This window comes from Micromys minutus (genome assembly GCF_963924665.1).
Source record: "Micromys minutus genome assembly, chromosome: 2".
NCBI classification, from domain to species: domain Eukaryota; kingdom Metazoa; phylum Chordata; class Mammalia; order Rodentia; family Muridae; genus Micromys; species Micromys minutus.
This window is the reverse complement of record NC_137971.1, coordinates 83300765-83321951: the sequence shown is the minus strand read 5'-3', so window position 1 is coordinate 83321951 and position 21187 is coordinate 83300765. Positions and strand designations below refer to the sequence as shown.

General features: G+C 46.7%; 1 protein-coding gene across 3 annotated transcripts in view; it reads left to right on the top strand.

Moving 5' to 3' along the window:
- BMAL1 (basic helix-loop-helix ARNT like 1) overlaps positions 1–21187 on the top strand; it is a 96664-nt gene that overhangs the window by 8624 nt on the left and 66853 nt on the right. For all 3 annotated transcript variants that reach the window (XM_080913244.1, XM_080913245.1, XM_080913243.1), the window contains exon 2: positions 15802–15875. The gene's annotated coding sequence lies outside the window, so the exon portion shown is untranslated. The remainder of the gene's footprint in view (positions 1–15801; positions 15876–21187) is intronic.

The following is a 21187-nucleotide window of genomic DNA, read 5'->3' as shown; positions in this document are numbered from 1 at the left end:
GTGAGTGTGTGTGTGTGTGTGTGTGTGTGTGTGTGTATGTGTGTGTGTGTGTATGTGTGTGTGTGTGTGTATGTGTGTGTGTGTATGTGTGTGTGTGTGTGTATGTGTGTGTGTGTGTATGTGTGTGTGTGTGTGTGTGTGTGTGTGTGTCCCTGTTCTCTGCTGGCAAAGAGCAGAGTTAACTCTTCAGCTGACCTTCATCTGTGTGTTGTCTTTACTCAGCTCCAGAGCACAGCTGAGCAGTGGCTGAACCACATCAACTAAAAGGAAACTTACTGCACATTTATTTGGGCATAATGACACATTTATTATTTAGTCAACAGATGTCTGAAGGGATATATACCATACCATACACCAGGCTAGACCCGGAGGCAGTCCTGATTCATTTTTGTGACCCAGGAAAGAACCTGTAGTTTTATTTCCTTAAAGAGCATCCCATGGACTGGGGAAATGGCTCATTTGTAAAGTGATGAGCAAGTATGAAGACCTTACTTCATATGAGAGCTCCTTATCTAGGACCTAGACTTACAGATTTACAGAGGAGGATGGGGTCATCCTTCAGAGGTGGATGGATAAGAATACAGATAAAGCAAAGGACAGAGGTGGGTGTGACGAGATCACTTTCAGAGATGGGCTGACCTAGGATGGAAGGCTCTGCAGTGGCTGTGTTTAACCCACATGGTGATGGGGAAAAGAGACATCAATGGTAAGTCACAGGTTACCTAGTGACATTTAGATCCAGCTTGAGTCATTCGAAAGGAGGATCTCTGTTGATGGATTGCCAAGACCACGTTGGCTCATGGCTGTGTCGTGAGGGATGTCTGCACTGACTGATCTTAGCGGACCATCCCTATGCATACAAAGCGGAAGTGTGATGCAGCCTTCTGCCTGCAGGCTCCTGCCCTGAGTCCCTGCCCTCTGTTCTTTCAGTGACAGATTATGAGCTGGAAGTGTACGATGAAATAAACCCTTTCCTTCTCTGCTTGCTTTTGGCCAGAAGGGTTCATCATAACAAGAGGACAAAACTAGAAACACCTAGTGTGGTGGTTAATATTGATCTTCAGCTGGAAAGGACCTAAAAGATCCTAGGAGACAGGGACACTTGTGAGGGGTTATCAGCATCTGGGAGGAAGGCCCATTCACAGAGGGTGGTACCATTCTACCGTGTTCTACCATGTACTGCCATGTTCCCCACGGAGTACAAGGGAGAACGGGAGCTGGGGATAAGCATTCATCTCCCTCTGCTTCTCACTGTAGATGCCATGTATCCAGGTGCCTTCGAGCTCCCTGTCACGATGGACTGCCCTGGAATTTCAAACCAGAACAACCCATTTCTTCTTTCAGTTGCTTTTGTCGGTGTACTCAACAGCACCATCACCATTACCATTGTGTGCGTGTTTGCTTGCACGTGCTATGATGTGCGTGTAGAAGAGGACAACTTTGCAGAATCAGGTCTCTTCTACTTCCACTTTTAAACGGGTCCCAGGATTGAACTCAGGTGACCAGGCTATTGTCATTGGGCAGAAGAAGTGCCTTTTCCCGTGGATCCACCTCACTGGGGCCTCGAGGTTTTGTTTGTTTGTTTGGTTGGTTGGTTGGTTTGTTTTGTTTCCTTATATCAGCAACAAGAAAAGTAAAGAGACACTTATCAGAGTGATAGAGATTGGGGGAAGGCAGTGGAGATCCCTTGAAATTACGTTGTTATGATGTGGGAATATTCCTATGACTCACACATGAGCCCTATATGAATGTTGCAGTTAGGTGGGAGCACAGAGGGCCACGTGCAGCAGAAATCTGAGTGGAAGAGACGTGGAGGTGGGGAGAGACATGAAGCCAGAAGTCCAAGTTAACTGACAGTTGTGTTAGTCTGCATGACTTCTATTGGTTGCTCTTTGGAGTTCTGGAGCGTGCAAACATCTGCCAGTGCAAATGGCTTGTAAGTGTGCGACTCTACATAGTACTGTGGCCAGATAGCTCAGTCATGAGCTCTTCAGAGGCATTGTGCCATGTTGGAAGACACTTTTGTTTGTAAGGAGCACTGGGTTAGAAACGGAATAACCCACAGTCTAGGCTGCTCCTGCTACTTACCACCACCCCTGAAGCATATCACGGATGTCTCAGACTGAGTCTGATTGTTACGCTGGTAAAATAATTTTTACCCACCCCTTCATGGAGTGGATGGACCTGATGCTTGAGAGAGACAATGGAAGAAGCGGGCCTTGAAGCTGTAAAGGCGCAGTTTTACTGCTGGGATTGTGCCGGCCATTACAGGTGTTCTGGGGCAGCTCCCCGCTGGAGGATGTGGCGCTGTCCATTACGTGGGTGCTGACCCATGCTACTATGTTGGCTAGAAACATTTTGTTGTTGTTTTAGTTTTTGTTTTGAAACAGAGTCTCGTGTGCCTAGGGTGCCTTTGAGTTTTCTGTTTAGCCGAAGGGGACCTTGAACTCCTGACCCTCTCGCTTTCGACTCCCAAGTGCTGAGTTCACAGGCTTGTGCCAGCACCCTGTTTTTTGCAGTGCTGATGATTGAACCCAGGGTTAGTGCATGCCGAGCAAGCATTCTGCCAACTGACCTCCACCTCCAGTCTGGGGGCCATGCCTTAAAGACAGTTACTCATTTCATACACAGAGATGGAGAGCCTTCTACCCAGACATGGATGGAAAAGTTAGATACAGCTAGCCATGCAAATTTCGTCTTCTCTGGGAATATCTCTCAGCATAGTGATGAGCAGCTCCAAACCAGAGGAACAAGTGTCTGAATCTAGCCAGTTGGCTGGCCAGGCACTCTTGGATGGTTTGCCTGTCCTCAGGCATTAGGCAGGGGTCCAGAAGAACCTCTATTAGCTTAGGATTAATAAATGAGCCAGCAACACTGTCCAGGTAATAGCCAGTTACAAAGCCTATAGCTGCAGTGGCATAGATCTGCCAGCTCTTCATCAGCATTATGTGTGTGTGTGTGTGCGTGTGTGTGTGTGTGTGTTATATTAAGAGTGGTGCCTGATCTTTGGCTGTTGATGTATACTAAGCATCATGCTAAGTGCTGACTTGCCTGTTCCACTCTGGGCGACATAGATCTCTTTCTCTTGTTAGGGAGAATGAAATTCAAGGAATATCTCAGATGATGTGTGCTATGTGGAAAAGCCAGGATCAAAATCCCAATCTCAAGAGCCTGCTTTTTTTTTTTTTTTTTAAGCAGCAGCAGTTTTTCTTATTTATGACTTACAGAATGTTTCCTGTCTTAGTTTGGGGCTTCTCACAGCACTGTGGAGCCTTCGAGCTCTCTTTTAGGGGTGGGGGTTGACAGCCATATCACCATGCAGTGGCCCCAGCTCACTGCAGTTCTCCTTTCTTCAGAGCCCATGACTGACGTCCTTCTGGCTGCTCGGGAGCTGGTGAGCAAATGGATATCAGTGATGAACGTGCAGAGACTGACTCTTGCCCCCAGCCCATAAGGAGTGGTTGGACGAGAGATTTCTCTAGGTCTTATAGAATGGCTGGGCAGCATCTAGTCTGCTAGGGCTTCTGGGTGGGTGAGCATCCGAATCTTCTCTTAAAAGTCCTTTCCAAAACCATCTCACATTCCCAAACAGTTTGCTAAGCTGTTTATTTATTTATTTATTTATTTATTTATTTATTTATTTATTTATTTATAGGCAATGTCTTGTTTGGTGTCTGTCATGACCCTGGGAAACAGGTGTTAGGAATCCGCATGTGCAGACTGGGGATTAGTCTGGGGGCATGAGTCACTGTCCAGAGCCCACAGCTGGTCAGTGGCAGAGCCAGGCTTCCAAGCTACATTTTTACTTTGGCTTCGGCTCTAACCAGGCTTGCCCAGGTTTCTCCTTTCCCGTGCTTTGCTAAGGCTGATCTTAAGTGTTCTGTATACCATATTTAGAAGCCTTTGGGACCTGCAGGAATGATTAATTTAATGTGTTTTGTGCCATATAGTGTTTCTGAGCCAGTAAATAAAAGATCACACAACAGCTTCTTGTCTTGGATTTAACCGATACATACCTCCCCTAGATGATATACACTATGCATATCTCCTTTGCAGATTCCTGGGCCACCAGCAGCCCTTTTATCTGGGAAGGAAAAAAAAAAAAAAACCAATAACAACAGAAACCACACAAGGTTTTTACAGCTGAGAGATCACCAAGTTTATATAATTTCTCTTAAAAGTTGAGCAATGAGTTCTGGTCAGGAACACAGCTCCTGGATAACTGTTTCCATGGAGACATTAGCCTTGGCCCTTAGTTTGGCTTGCAGTGCCTTTTCTGGGAGTGGAGAAAGCTGCTGTAGGAGACAGAGGACTGGCTGCAGGCCTTACCTCTCTTGGGATCATCTACTATCTCTGAAGGAAGCTGATTTTCCTTTTTGGGGTTCCTCGATTTTCTCAAAGGAATCGAATTCCCTTTGAGGTCCAGCTGGTGGCCTTAATTCACATTATTTTTCATAAGTTAATAACATGGAATGAACACTTTCACACGTAGGTCTAAGCAACCCCTTTTAAGTGTGTAATAGCTTGGGGGGGTTCATTCAAGTTACTTGGGCTTGTTCTTCTGTTAGGGAGACCCACAGACCCCACACTCCAACAATAGCTGAGCCCAGGTAGAGGGTGACTTCTTATGTGCCAGTCCAGAGTGAAGGGGGTCTAGGTCTGGTGTCATCAACAAGTGACTTCGACTTGGTGGCTAAAGGTAAGACCTTCATTTCATCTTCCTCAGTGGAAAGAACCCAGGGTATGAGGGGCCATATCACTTTACAGGTCCTTGAAGCAGTAATTCTTTTTCCCCTGAGGTCAGGTCTTAGTGCTATGAGCCCATACATATAGCTGCAAAGGAGGCTGGGAAATATCTTTAGTTGGGAGGCCATGTGCCCAGGAAGGCCAGTGGTGGAGAGGAAATGGAACATTGGGGAAGATGATAGCCAGTCATTGTGGCAATGGCAAGTGGTTAATTGATCTGGAGCTAGAGTGGAAGAGAACCTGGATAATGCCTAAATCAGGAACCGGAAGCTCGGCAGCCATTGAAGCCAGGGCAGTACATCTACAGCCATCTAGAGATCAGAGCACTTTGCTGCTCACAGTCTGCAGCCAGATTGTCCTCGGGCATCAGAAAGGAATCTTAATCCAAAAAGACTTAAGTTGTCAACAAGAGGAAGCAAGTTCACCAATGTGATTGTCACAGTAGAAAGAACCTTGCTGAGGAGTCAGAGACTGTGTTTAAAACTAGCCTTTAACCTATGACCTGAGTAGAACATTCTAGTAAATATTATATCATCTGTAAGAGAGGAATAACTGCCTTACTGCTAGAGTTGTGTGAGGGGAACAGATGAGGACCACTTATCACCTGCAGCTCCATGGCAACAGGTGGAGCATTGGTCTGTTCACTATTGAATCCCAGTACTCCACCTAGTGCCTGGCATGGCTCCACTGCTGAATGGAGCGTGGATGTTACAAGAGGTGGAAAAAGGCATATGCAAAGGAGCTCTCCAACCTGAAGTTCTCTCCTCATGAAGAAGACTCTTTGCTGGCCAAGCATGGAACCCAATATAAGACCCATTAGCCATCAGGTATCAGGGCAGACATTAGAGCATCTCTCAGTTGAGTGTCATAGGTCCACCTCTCACTGTATGGGTGACCAAATAAAGCATAACTGAAGGTAGAGTCCCTCTTTGGGAACCAGACTTTAAGATGACTTGGCCAACCCGCCGACCTTCCTAAGGCTACTCAGTTTTGGTTTCCTGCTCCAAAATAATCAGATGCCGTTATAAAATTGCTTTGATTTGAAAAAAATGTGGCTTATTCAAACTGTTACTTGAAAGAGACGATCTAGATGAGAAAATATAAAATAGCTTCATGGGTTTTTTTTAAAAGATTTATTTATTTATTATATATAACTACACCGTAGGTATCATCAGACACACCAGAAGAGGGCATCAGATCTCATTACAGATGGTTATGGCCTGCCATGTGGTTGCTAGGATTTGAACTCAGGACCTCTGGGAGAGCAGTCAGTGCTCTTAACCACTGAGCCATCTCTCCAGCCCTGGGCTTCATGTTTTTATGTGATGAGAACTTCTAGCCTAGATTTAGTGGTGATTTTTTTTTTTCTGTTGATAAAGGAATTGGAGTTCATCAGATTAATTCATTGCCTTTTTTCAAACTTTAGTTTCTTCTTTTTTTTTTTTTATTATTTATTCACGATGGGTGAGCATCTTGCTGGGATCTGTGTGGAGCAGTTGTGGATGGGTTTTACTTCAAGAAAATGTGTTACTGAAATTTCTCCACAGTAAGCACCCATCTCTTTTAAATTCTCACTAAGGAAAGGACAGGAGGGCAGCAGATATTAGCATTGCTTCTCATCTTGTGAGGTCAGAGGTGATTTTATTTCTTGTTCTTACTGTGTGGCTTCCTGGGTTCAGTCCTACAAGTATCACTTTCATGATCCTAAAAGGGCAAAGAACAGTAGTCCTATACATAAGCAAGTTCATACTCAAAGCTAAAACTGAGATTTTATTTTTTTATTTTTTATTTTTTGGTTTTGACACCTGTCCTGGGCTATGAACTCTGAAATGCTCCCAGACTTGTTCCTGACCAAGGCAATAAGCAACATGCTGGTGACAGGCATTCCTCCTGCATTGGGAAGGATGCCCAGCAACAGCCCCGTGATAGGCTTCTTTATTGCAGCTGACTTAAACCAGTTCTGCACAGACCCTGTTCCTTGGACTTTATTTATTATTTGTTATCTTTTTGAGACAGGGTCTCACTATGCTGTGTAACCCTTCCTCTGTACCACAGCACCCTGACTATCCAGCATGGAGGGAGAGTGCCCTTGGCTCTCCCAGGCCCCTTCTATACCTGATCTCTCTATTTGTGCTCAGGTTTAATTTTTCTAGTGGTGGCTTCTCAAGAGAACTCACTGGGGTCCTCACCTCCCTACAGTTTCCCTCTTTGCTGTCGCTTAGGTGAGTAGGCTGAGTTGTTCTGGGATAGAGGAGATTTGGAGGCACTTAGGTAGCCACAGACCTTCAGAGAGGACAGTGGGCTGTCCATCCTCTGGGACTTGGCCTGTTTACAGCATGGCAGGCTCACCTGTGGCTCTCAGAGGTGTGTGACTGGTGTCTGAAGCCAGACAGTCCCAAGCTGCCATTCATCGATGGAGATCCTATCGTGTGGCAGTCTCTGTCCCACATGGTGGTCGAGGTACAAGAATGAGCCACTGACCTTGCCTTAGCTTCGGGGGGAGAGAGAGGGAGGAAGCTAACCAGAGCTCAAGGAAGAAGATAATTACAGGCTGTGAAGCTGGCCCCAGAGGAGGAAAAAAAAATCTGTTAATAGTGGCACTGGAGGGCCAGAGATTGCGTGGGAATCCCGGACTTTAATCCCAAGGTCTGGTTCCTCCCATTTCCTCTGAGCTTGTTGGTGCAGAGCAGTGAGTCTCACCCTTCCTGATGCCGTGACCCTTAGGTTGTGGGGACCCACAACCATAAAATTGTTTTTATTGCCTTCACAACTGTAATTTTTCTACTGTTATGAAATCGTGATGTAAACATGATATGGAGGTTATCTGACCTGTGACCCCTGTGAAAGGGTCATAAGACACCCCTGGGGAGTCCCAACCCAGAGGTTGAAAACTTCTGGGGTAGAGATCAAAAGACCTCTCAGGTGGAATAAGGTCTTCAACAGCATGGCCAGGCCAGGGTCTGCAGGTGGAGGCATAAGTTGAAGGGACAAAAGCTAGTTTGGCCTTTCCAAGTGACAACCTCTGAGCTGCCGTAGGTAAGTAGCCAGCTTTTCTGGAGACCGATAAGCCAGCCTTGAGGTAAGAGTCCAGATTAAGGCGTGCAGCAGCCTTGTCTGAGGCAGGCTTGTATAGTCTCCCATTATTCTCAGCATCTAAGCAGGTTCGGCAAGGATTTTGGCTGATACCTTCGGGGAACTATTTTTAATGAACTCCTCTGCACTTCCTCATTATCCCCAATTCCTCTTCTGGTATCTCAGACTCAGGCCTTCAAAAAGACTGAGAATATGCTATTTTTATTGTTGTTTCGGAAATTCTGGTCCCCAGTGCTCAGAAATCACCATGTGCAGAGCTTTAGGTGACCCAGAAAAGCTTGATGTCAGGCCCAGGTGAGTGACCGTAAACAGAGCGTCCTTGTGAAATCCTTGAGACCTTCCTGACAAACCTTGGGGTTTGGCCCTTCATCCTCCTCTTTGGATTTGCTTGTCTTAGAGACTCTTGGGCCCTTAGCTTTATGGAGATAAGACAGTCATCCTGGTACAGACTCAGGGATGGTTCTTTCCTGGCCTAAAAGTAACAAGCTTTTGAAACTTGTCTCATTCCCGTTTGATGCAGGGAGGAACATTTTAAGTTATTCATCTCTTAAAGAGGTCCAAGGAGGAATCTCCTAACTTCCTCCTTCCCTCCCACCTACCTACTGTGACTTCTACCTAGAAATCAGTCCTTGCAGGGATGCTTTAATCCCCTGGTGGGTTGGAAGTCTCAGCTACTGAACACGTATCTGTGTATGTGTGTGTGTGTGTGTGTGTGTGTGTGTGTGTGTGTGTGTGTGTGTGTGTGTGTCCCTGTGAAGGTTAGAAGTGGGGTTCAGCTCTCCTGGACCTGAAGTTATAGGGAGTTGTGAGATGCTCTAAATGGATGCTGGGAACTGCACTTGGGTCTTCTGGAAGAGCAGTAACCAGTCTTCCCTACTGACCCATCTTTTCTAGCCCCCAGACAAGGGTGGAGCAGGGGAATGGGCACAGGGCAGGCGCTGTGTTCTAGAGAGCAATGCCACTGAACCCACATGAAGAGAGTGAAGCTCAGAAACAGTTTAGCTTTTGCCCAAGTGCAGGGCAGAACTTGCAGGACTGGGAAGCACACAGAAGAGCAATCTAAGAGGATGAGAAGAGTCATCCGTGGAACAGGAGCTTGGCAGGGCCTGGTACCGTGGGGAAGGACAGGCTCATGTTTAAGAGCATCTAGGGCCTGGGAAGAAGCAGCCAAGCAACCAGTGAAGGCTGGTCTTAGCCTCTCCCACTGCCACACCAGTATCTATCAGACTGCCATTGTTTCTCAAGCCACGTGTGCTGAGATTTCCTCTCAACTCTCATTATTCTTGAGTTTTGCAGCAACGGTCCTGTCTCTTGCATTCTCAACATCTTGTCTTCAGTTTCCCCTCCTGCTTGTTAAAGATGGCTGCATACTATTCTGTCCATCCAGGGACTGTCTTCTGTGAGCTGGGGGAGTGGAATGGAGCAGGTTTTAGACTGCTTCTCATTTTTGCTCTTTCAGCTAAGGCTGCATTAAGCCATCTTTGTGTGTTACAGAATCATTTCATTAAGTCGGCATTTATCTAGCTAATGGCAATGGCCCAAGAGTTGACAGAGAGTCAGATTTTCTTTTTGCAAAAAGAATGCTGTGATAACGTATTAAAAATGTACTTCATGCTGGAGACAGTCTTTGTTGTATTTTTCATGAGTGAAGGCGCTGGGTAACTAATGAGAAGGGAGGTATAAGCAAAAGGTGGCCATAATTTATTTGCCTATGTGGGGAGGTGAATCAATAAATCCTCTTAAGGAACCATCGGCCTGTGAAAATCGAGGGCGTTTGTCTCCCAACACCCGATGCTTTGATTAAAATAATCATGAAATAAAACCCAGATTCCCTCAAGGGTGCTGTAAAAAATGCTCCAAGACAAGGAAGTACATCAAGAATTCCTTTTGGAGAAAGGATCCTGTGGGCCTTATGATCCTCCTGCAACAGCATCCCCAGTGCTAGGATTGCAGCTTGCAACACCATGCATGCCCAGCTGCAGAGTGCATTTCAGAGGGAAGAGCAGACTGCCTCTGCATGAGCAGGCAGTGGAAGGCGCTGCACATGCGGAGAGGCTTTGACTCTGGCTTTCTGTTGACCATCAGGGAGTGACTAGGGTGAAACCAACAAGCAGGAACCACAGCTTGGTCCCCAGTGCTGGGTTGAGCCTGAGCTCAGCACTGACTTTGGGGCTGCTAGGGAGAGTCCAATATCTGCTGCATGGTTGGTTTTGTTAATTTTTTTTTTCAGTTAGTACTGAGTTGGGAACCCATGGCCTTGAACATGCTACACACCCTTGGCCACTTGTTCCTGTTTCTCTTTGTGTGGATCCTGGCTCTCAACTTCATGTTTCCTTTTAACCCAGCCAGTGTTTACTAAGTCTCCATATGTCTAAGGTTACAGGGAGTAAACACCGAGGGGGTTAGGGGGGATGTTTCTGAGAAGTTTGTGACCTGGGAGTGGGACATACAATGGACCTAAAGCTGATGCTTAATCGAGAGATTAAAAGGTGGACCACCTCTCTGGAAAGGAGAGATCTCATCACTTGAGCAGAGTCAAGGAGGTGGCTAATGTTTGTCAGCACTTTGTCGGACGGGTTGAAGTGCAGGGTGAGAATTTCTGGCAGATGGGGTGTAAGGAGAAGATCTGTGTTGAGGTTCCATTGAAATTTGTGTCCTGGGGTTTACAGCTTGCACTTTAGGGTGACTCTTTTTGGGTGCAGCTGGTTCCAGGCAAGATTTAAAGCTTTAAATGAACTGGCTCATTGAATTCACACAGGGTCTCAAATGAGCCATGTCTGCATCTCCATTTTACAAAGGAGGAAGCTAAGACGTTTAACTATCCAGAACAGCTATATCAGAGGAGACCCCACCTATATACCCCGAGGCTCTGTGTTGCTAACCACTGTGCTACCCTGCTCCAATGCTCTGATGGGGTAGCAGGGCCTCTTCATTGCTGTGCACTCTTGGAGCACAGCCACTGGACTGCACTGTCCCATCCTGCTATCTGTAGAAAGCAGTGTGTAGGACAAGGGGGACAGATGAGAGCCAGCCCTGCTCCTTTGGCAGACCCAAGGAGCTTTTCTGCAGCCTCATTATGTTTGAGAGTTGTTTTTGTGCTGAGACCCAAGTGTGACTTCTCCCCCACCCCAAATGCTGTGGCAATCACTGTTTTTCCTCGAAAATTGGGCCCATGTGGGTTCTGCGTGGTTTGTTTTTATAGCCTTATTATCTTGTCCTGACGGTGTAGGGAGCTCCTCTCTTTAAGATTTGCTATGAAAATCTGCTCTCAATGGGCGCAGTGTCCCTCCTCACCTGGTGGTACTGTCACTGGACTTTCCTGTGCATTCACCGCCAGCACTTGTCTTGGGTCTCCGACCTCTGGCAATTTACTCAGAGCCCTAGTAACTCTCAGATCTCACTAAAGGCCACACTGGGCCTCTGGCCTGGAGTTGATAGCAAGAGCGTTTGGGGAGCCTGAGCTGTTTCCAGGGAAGGGATTTCTACTCAGGATCTTAGTTATTCCCAACCCCTCTGAGTAGGTACTGTGGTTTCCCTTCTTTGGCAGAGAAATTGAGTTGTAATAGAATAGAGAAGGCCAGGGAGATGGCTCAGGAGGTAAAGTGCTGGAAGAGCTGAGTGACAGTCACAGATCCCCTGTAGAAAAGGCAGTCACAGTGGTTTACAGCTCCAGTCTTAGTGCCCGACATGGTGCGGGAGAAGGAGCTGAGGGTTCTACATCCTGATTCAAAGGCAGGAAGGAGAGACTGTGTGCCACACTGGGCAGACCTTGAACACAGAAGATCTCAAAGCCTGCCCCTGCCCCCACCGTGACACCCTAAGGCCACACCTCCTAATAGTGCCACTCCCTATGGGTCAAGCATTCAAACACCTGAGTCTGTGGGGGCTGTACCTATTTAAACCGCCACTCAAGGCTAGACAACCTTGCCTGAGATCATATAGCTAGGAAATGACAGTTGGGCTTCTTTCTGCCCTGGAGCCAATGTACTTGGTTTATTCGCTTAGTAAATGATTACAACATTCTAGGAACTGTTCTTGACCTAAGGAGTACAGCAAAGGAAGGGGAGGGGAGGAGACAAAAATCTCACTTCTAAGCACAGGTGTAGGTGGGAACTTAGTGGATCCATAATTGGGAAAGGGGCATGGGGGTCACCAAAGAAGCTCAACTCTGAATGGGGATTGACGTTGCCAGTGGCCCTTCTGGCTCCCATTCCCTGTTGCTTTGTTGGCACCTGGGGATGACCTGCCCTTCTCTGAGGACGCAGCCGCTGGCAGCCTCAATTTACAACTTGAGTGTGTAGAGGCCACTACAGAGACTCCAAGCATGGCTGCTGGACCCTAGCTATGGCTCCTGCATGATCATAGTTGAATTTTACCTCTAGTTATGGTGCCAGGAGGTGTAAGAAAAGATGGGTGTGGGTAAGTGAACGAGACTTAGTGACAAGGCAGAGGCTAAAAGCAGAGAGTTTAAGAAGGGTTTGTATTCCCTTGGGGTCAGGGGAGTAAGGATTCATGCCCTGGACGGCGAGCCTGTTTGCTGGAAGTCTGTAAGTGCTGGTGGACCTCACATATCTCATGCATTTTGTTTTTCTTCATTGCTCTGGTTTTGCTTTACTCTTGCTTGTTCAAGAAGATTATGAATTTTCAGAGAGCAATGTTTTTCATAGCAAGAATGCAATAATTACTTATTGAATGAATATTTGTTTAATCTACTTAAAAAACTATCTAAAAGCAAAAAGAAACAAATTTGGGGCAAAATAAATTTATTATCATTATTATTGTAGTCTTTTAAAAATTGATTATTTGAGAATTATCATGCACACACCCTATCATGCTTACCTCCCAATCCTCCCATGTTTCCCCCCCCCATAAAAGAAAGAAAAATGAATTAAGGGAAAGAAAGAGGAGGAGGAGGGGTAGGAAGAAGAGGAAGAAGGGAGAAGAAGAAGAAGAATAAGAAGAAGAAGAAGAAGAAGAAGAAGAAGAATTTTGTATATTTTGTGTTATTTATATACTTTACTGGAGCATGGTCAAATTCCTAGTGGCTAGCCCCCCAAGGGAGGGTATTTCTCCTCCTGCACCCACACCAAAAGCCATCAACTGAGGAGAGCCTCGTGGTAGCCAGAGAAGAACAGGGCCAGCTCTCTGTCACCCAGGGACATCGACATGGTTTCATGCAGCAGCCCAGACCATGGACATCTGTATGGGCTTTGATGGTTACACAGGCCACAGACATCAACACATCCCCTGGCCTTATCAGGACCACAAACCCACTCATGGCCCACAGTGGCTGCACATACCTCAACATGGCCTCAACTCACAGCAGCAGAGCCCCAGGACATCACCTGGAGGAGTCCGTCACAGACTGCATGCATCCTCATGGATCTCAGGTTGTATCAGAGCCTGGGGTTGTAGCATGGACGGCAGACACCAGAAAGTGAACCTTTCCCCTGCCTCAGTCATTTCCCAGAGCCAGAGCCACCCATGTTCAGGGGGACCAAGTCTGCATCTGCATGAACTCCAGGCTGCACAGCATCCCACTGACCCTACTGGGCAATGACAACATGTCGACCCCGTCTGTCTTTCTCATGGCGAGTACTGTCACATCTCCATAGTGTATACACTGCTCTGATGTTGTTGTTGTTGTTGTATCGTAGTGTCTTCTGCCACCTTTGCTGACTTCTTATTGGCACCATCGCTGGAAAGGGACACTGACTGTCTCTCACTCCCTTCAAAATGTTCCCTTTCTTCAGGAAGGCAGAGAATATGAGAGCATCAGGGCTTCCAGGCAAGAAAGAGATGACTGATTGGTGGGGGATGGTGGCATTGGCCTAGAAACCCTGCTTACTCTGCCACCTGCCCCTGAGTCTGTAGATTTAGAAATGCCTGTCCCTCTGGCATCCTTACCAGGAAGACAGGAGGATTCAAGCAAAGGGACCCGGTATGACTCATGTAGTAACAGACTTCTTCCTCTAATGAGAATCAGCTAAGGCTAGAAACGTGAATGGCCTTGTAGTTAGAAGTAAGGACCCTGTTAGGAAGCAGCTGTAACGGTCTAGTTTGGTGACAGCACAGGAGGTGATGAGAAATGGCCATGGACTTCATGGATCACATAATACATGGATGTGAGAATAAGTTGGGGTGAGCATTGGCTACAGAGGAAAAGGGAAGGCCCGAGAATGCAGCTGGACAAGTTATCCCACACTGCAATACTGACACCTCCGGGAGCAAATCAAGGGAAGGTGGAGTCTGTTAGATGTGCTGAGCTTGAGGCCCCCACTAGTCCACATGGAGCAATGTGCACGTGCCTCTGACTTGACCCTGGCAATTGACTATTGGTCAAAGGAGATGTCCGGTGTGGGAGAAAAAAAACTGCGTGAGCATCAGGTACAGAGGAGATATTGAATCAGACTAGAGAGACCACCGGGGAATGACAGCAGACAGAGAAGAAGAGAAGTAGCCCCAGGCCTCTGATAGAAGACCTGGCAAGATAAGGGAAAAGAAACCAAGGGAAGGAGCCAGTGAGGTGGGTGGAAAACCAAGAAGGCATGCAAGCCACAGTAGGAGAATGGCTAGCTAAAGCAATGATTTCTGAGGCAGGGCCCTATAAGGGGGGTTAGGATGTGAACATGGGTCTACTGGCTTGAAGGACAAATCATAGTCATGTGTTTAGCTTACTTACAGATAGGCTTGATTTCCTGCCCCAAGGGTGTGTGAGTGTGTGTGTGTGTGTGTGTGTGTGAGAGAGAGAGAGAGAGAGAGAGAGAGAGAGAGAGAGAGACAGACAGACAGACAGACAGACAGACAGATTTAAGATGGGTTGAAATTAATCCAGAAAACACATGGCTATAGTACCGTGGTAGAGTTCAGCAGTGTATTCACTCACTCACTCACTCATTCATTCATTCATTCATGCATGCATGTTTTATTAAGACTTACTGGTCCCAGGGGCTGAGTTATAATTTCCATTCTGCAGATGAAGAACGTTCCAGAGGTGGATGGTGTCCGTGGCTGTGTAAATGAACATAGAAGCACTGCCAAGCTCTGTATTGCCAAATGGCTGAGATTATGAAGTTTATTTTATATGTATTTCGCCACAGCTTAAGGAAGAGCCACAGTTAAGAGGGCATTATGAACGTGGCATGGGCTGTAGTGTCGTAATGGGTAGCATGGGTCCATGGGTGGTCAAGGCAGTAGAAGAAGACATTCAACTGGAGGGGATGCTGGTGGGGCCTCTGTGTCTGAGGATTCACTGTCTGTCTTGTGTCTTTGGACAAGTAGGGTCCATTTGGGAAACCCACGTGAGCTGAGGCTGCCATGTGATGTGAGTCTGGGCCAGTTGGTACAGGCCTGACATCCTGGCTTTGATTCTGGGAGTTCTGAAGGTTTCTGCCCAGGGGTGTGTCATTGCCAAGGTGTGCCCTTAGATTAATCTCATTAATCCTTCTGGCAAACTATTCCCTGTTCAGAGCAACAGCACTGGGGGCATGCATTCCTTTGGTGAAAGCGGGTTCTTTTAGAACCCACACACGTGGTAATGAACTGAATGGGTGGTTTTTTTCCATCCACTTTATATATTTACTGAGGACCATCTAAATGCACGTGATATTCTAGACAGTGGATTCAAGGGTTAGGTTAGGGCGAGTCCCACAAATCTCTCTAAAAACCTGTAGTCTAGAAACTTCCACCCTCCACCCCCTCCCAGATAAGTAAGAAATCCTGTCATATCAATGTGTGATGTTTTAACACAGACATGTCACAAGTTCATGGAAGCTGAGAGTGGGCATCTGGGATGTCAGGAAGACCCCTAAGCCAGTGTGCAGAGTAAGCTGGGGTTTTCTAGACAGACGCAGAGCTGGCATCCTAGGAGAATCGCTAGTCACAACTTAATGCATAGCAGCGGTTGGAAGATGATATGTAACATTCTCTTCGAGAACTAACCTTGTATTTCCTTGCTTTCAGGTGGTGTTGGCTACAGTGAATGCTTTTGGAACCAAACTTAAAGGTTTCAAATGTGGAACCCTAGGCCTTCACTGGTAAGTTTGTTTGATGCCTTTTTACCAAATGACACAGTTGGGGTTGTGTTTGGGATGCAGAGCAAGGTTGTTATTGCAGGTGCTCAGTGGATGTTATGAGACCTGGAGAAGTCTGTATCATAGGCAGAAAGGATAGTGAAGTCTCTCTCTAGGTTTGCATGGTTGGCGTAGATCAGTGGCTCTCAACCTGTGTGTTGTGACCCCTTGGGGAGGTTGAATAGCCCTTTCACAGTGGTCACACATCAGATATCTTGCATATCAGAAATTTTTAAATTATGATTCATAACAGTAGCAATGAAAATAATGTTATGGTTGTGGGGGTAACCACAACATGAGGAAAACTTTATTACAGGGTCGCAGCATTAGGAAGAACCACCGGTATAGACAGAGGTCAGAGGAGGAGAAGCCCTGGGCTTCAGGGATGGACCTCACAGACAAATGGTGCTTTGGCATTCTCTAGAAAGAAGAGGTAGATGGGAAAGAGTCTAGGGATCATATGAGATTTTCTGTATGTGGTGAAGAAAGTGGGCCTATCCACAGACCAACAGGAATAAAAGCCTTGTTGGAAGCTGCATAGATCTTTGGTGGGATATATTGCCATCTGACTACGACAGCCCAGGTCAGCACACTTGTTCAGCGAAGGACCAGAGTATTTTTGCTTACAGAGTGATGTGGTCCCTCAGAGCTACTCAACTCTACTTGGGTAGCCTGAAAACAGCCAGGCTGCTATGTAAATGAAGGGGATGACTGTGCTCTAGTAAAACTGTGTCTACAGATGAGGGTAGGCAGGATTTGACCAGTGGTCTGTTGCTTGTCAACTCCTTTCCTAGACCCCCAGGGCCAGCTATTTTCAAGACAACCGGAATCTGTTTAAGTTATGTTGAGTGGAGAATTGGCTAAAGTGACATTTTAGGAACACTTATCTGATGGCTAGACAGGAGGTTCTAGAGGTACATAGTGCTGTCATGTGGCCAGAGGCAGATACACAGTCAATGGGAGGTTGCAAGAGAAGAGCCCCTCTGATGTGCAGTCTTGACTCTGAAGACAGGAGGTCAAAGATGAAAGTTGAAATGTGGTGTTTCATGGCAGTATCATCATTAGGAGTATCGGCACTGAAGCTGGAAAGAGATAGTTAATGTTGGTACCAATTGATTGATTGGCATGCTAAGGATGGAACCCAGGCCTTCATGCATGTTTGACAAGTCCTCAGTCACTGAACTTCATCTACTCTTCTGACACTGTTTTCAGATGAATTAAATGACATTGGCTCGAGACAGGACTGAAGCCTGGGCCAAGACAATTATGTCTAGAGATGTAGAATGGACATCTTAGTTTGGGTTGTGAGCCTTAGCCTTTAACATCTGAACCATCTCTCCAGCCCCACACAGGGGTTTCAAGTAAGTTGAGGGCTGAGTTTTAGAAAACATGCATAGCTTGGGGTGGGAAGAAGAAGGTGAGAGACACCCAGAGGCCAAGGAAATGTGTTTCCTTATAGCTGAAGCAGAAGGTAGGGCCAGAGGAGCCTATTCTGTAGCTTTGGGGCAGCCAAGCATGTTGTGGCCAGTCCTCCTTGCCTTTCTTGGAGCTGAATGCGTTGGCACTGGTGTGCACACTGGGCTTCTGACTGTGTTCTTAGGCTAGCTTTGAGGTGTGGTGTTCCTAACTCTGCCACAACTTGCACCGTGGAATCTGGCTTGGGTTTGGAGTCTTACTGTGGGACGAGATGTGATGTGCTGGGGGAGATGTATTTTCATGAAACAAAAGAGAAAAACATAATAGACAAAGTAGAAGTCATCGTGGGGGAGTCTGGACAAGTGTGTGAGATTTGAGATTATTTCTGAGGTCACTGACCAGTTTGCGTTCTGTGCATCTTGACATAGTTGGAAATCGAAGGACTTTTCACCTTTTGGCTTGGTTTGTGTAAAGGTAGCAGAGATCAAACCACAGAAGCAGTGGATTATCTATGGAGCCATCGGTGATTGAACCCCCATCCTGTATCAAGTAGAGTGCTGAGTCCTCCAAGAGCCCCATCTCATTTTAATTTTGCATGGCCTCTTCTGGGAGAGTTAGTATTTTTGTGTCAGCTGTAAGGAAATCCAGCCACTAAGATGTTTAATAGCCAAAGTAACAAGGGACTGGAACCCAGCTCTGCATGACCTTTGTGCTGTTTGCTTTCTTTTATCTAAGTCTGGGATTTCTTCTCCCACTTAGGAATAGATGGAGTCAGATTAACAATGAGAGCAGAGGCCAGGTGTTCCCACTTCTCAGAAACCTGTGAAAAGGGTGAGAAACCAGAAGAAATGACAATCAAACCTCAAGTGTTAATAGCTTCCCAGGAAGATGGTCCTTCAATTAGAGAAGGTGGTGGCTGTGGGTTTGGAGAGGAACTGCCACAAAAGGCGTGAGAATGGAATGAAGTCCTGCCTCATGATCATGTTAAGATTTATTTTTTTATTTTTTTATTTTGCCCTTGCTTGGTGTTAGTCTCTGCCTGTCTCCAGCATCAAGCTACAAAGTTTTGTTTTCTCACCATGTCCCCAGCATTTAGCACAGTCAGGCATGGAGTGTGTCACATGCTCACTAATTGCTGCTTCCAGGGAGTCAGGTAATATTGGGTACTGAACTTTGTTGCTTTTCTATTGCTATAATAAAACACCAAGACCAAAGGACTTGTAAAAGGAAGTATTTCATTTGAGGCTTATGTTTCAGAGGGATAGAGTCCCTTACCATCATGGCAGGGAACCTGGTAGCAGGTAATTCACTGGAGCAGTTGCTGAGAACTTACGTTTTGAGACAAAACAACCAGGCCAAGAGAGCTAACTGGGGATAGCATAGGCTTTTGAAACTTCAAAGCCCACCCTGAGTGACATACCTCTTCCACCAAAGCCACACCTCCTAATCCTTCCCAGACAGTTCCACCAACCCGGCAACGAGGGACCAAGTTTTTAAATATATGAGCATATGGGGGCCATTCTCATTCAAACCATCAGAGACAGTGATTAGCCTCTTGTGACAGACCCTGCTCTCAGTATTACAGTAACAGTGGTGACACAGGATTGAGGGGTAGGGGGTATCTGTGTCATCACAAGGCAGACAACAGCATGTCTAGAACACCAGAAATGGTCATGGTAAATTGTAAAGTGAAGTAGAGAATGAGGAGCTGATGGGTTAGGTAGGGCGGTCAGGGAAGGCCTTTCCTACAAGCAAAGTGGGAGCCTGTCGGGCAGCATACAGAAGCTCTTGGGGGCGGGGGCTATAGGTTTGTCAGCTGAGCTCTCCACACTTCCTCTTGGTCTTTTGCTTAGGATTTTATCGCCCTGGCTCCCTCAGTCAAGGGCGCCCTCCTGAGGTCAGTGTTCTGGCCCTGGGTCATCCTGTAGGCTTACTCTCCTAGGGCTCTCCTTCACCCTCATTAGCCTGCGCGTCTTCCACTCCTTCCCATCTTTAGTGTCAGGTTCTCCTTGACCCCCTTTTCATCTCCCTGCTGTTCTCCCAGATGAGCTCCTCTGTACTCCTCTGTTCCAGAGACCTGTAGACCTGCGTCACAAACCATACTTCACCAAGTCTCCCTACAGTGTCCTCCTCTCTCAGATCGTAAATCATCTATGCGTCTTTCTCCTCCCTCATTCCAGTTCACACCCCTCCTGTCTATACTGTGTTTCTAACTCGTACATCTAATGGCTTTCATCTATGCAAACCTCTCCATGAGATAGATCCTCAATAGTTTTAGGGTAGAGGGCTCTACAGCCCTTTCAGAGCTGGTAGTCTCCCATTACCTGGTATTTAGCCGCTTGATACGTTGTCACAAATTCCAACCTCAGCCCAGCCCACCAATACCTTTACAAAAGTACCTTTTCAAGCTCTGGGTTCTCCCCTGGGAATGAGCTGACCACCACTCCCCACCTAGGGAGTAGACTCTACAGGGAGGCACTCTTGGAGGTTCCAATTTCTTCTGTCCTACTAGATACCCCTCATTTCCTCCCTGGAACTGGAGCTGACCTTCCTCCTGCCTCCCATAATACATTGCATGGTTCTCTGGTGCGTAAGGTAAACTTACAGGAGAGCTGTTGACTTACTTATCTATAATGCTCAGTAAACTGAGCTTCTTAAGGGCGGAAAACACACACACACACACACACACACATACACACACACACACACACACACACACACACACACACACACCTCCCTCTTCATTCCCAGCCAGCACGGTACACCTGGCTCAGGAAGTGTTTGTTGAAAGAGTGTGGATAGCAGAGTATTTGCACAGGTAAACAACAGATTTGTGATGTGATCAGGTGTACCTGGAGTTGGAAGTTCATTGGTGGTTGGATTTGATTGGGCTAGACCCCTACTTAGCTTTAGGTGCTGGACAGACTGTTCCTGGCTGGAGTTTGAGGTTGTATTTGCCGACATCCTAGGACTTTGGGAGCATTTATTTCCTATGTTCTTTGCCTCTAACTTTCAACTATATTTTTCTGTTGTTGATGGAATGAAAAATAATCCATCAGGGAGTTCTTAGGAATGAAGTCCACCCAGCTTGGTCTTAGATGAATCACAAATATCCTAAATTAGCCCAGCACTGATTCTTGCCAACTTCTGTCTGGCTAGTGGGTGTGGATCCCTAGTCATCTGGTGGACGTAGATGCTGCCACATCTGAGTCTTGTGATGTCCCCAGTGAGTGTGTACAGAGAAGCGACAGGAACATGCAAGGTTCTGACCAGGTGTCTGAACTCCATCCAGGAGTGAACACAGGGACTGAGTTTATAGCAAATCAGTGTATGTGTTTTTTGTGTGAGACCTTGGGGTCCACTTGCCTCCTTCACTTCCTTCTGTGTAGAACTGAGATGCTGTGCCAAGAACACAACTCTCTGTGAGCTCTCAGCAAGATAGGAAGGCTTCCCAGAAGAGTTGTTCTGGACCCAGATGTGTCTTGCTGACCAGGGCGCCTGAGCAGGCTCTCAGCTGCCTTCCTTCCTGTTAGACTGCCTCTCTGTACAGGGGCTTTCCACAGCTGCCCACTCTGCATGGAAGCCCCTCCCATGTCTGTGAGGTCCTTGCATTTCATTGAATACAGTGGAAAGCCTTCCTTGATAAGAAAGCTTAGTCCTTCCTTGGGGGGGAAATAGAATCTGGTTTTGGTATTAGGGATTGAGCCTAAGGCCTTCACATGCTAGGCAAGCTCTCCAGTTCTGAGCCACCTCCTCAGCTCAGAAGGCTAGGTCTAACCACTGACTTACATGCCATTGTCCACCCCTGATTGACAGCTCTGTGTGTGTCAAGTACTGCCCAAGTGCTTGGTGGGATGCTA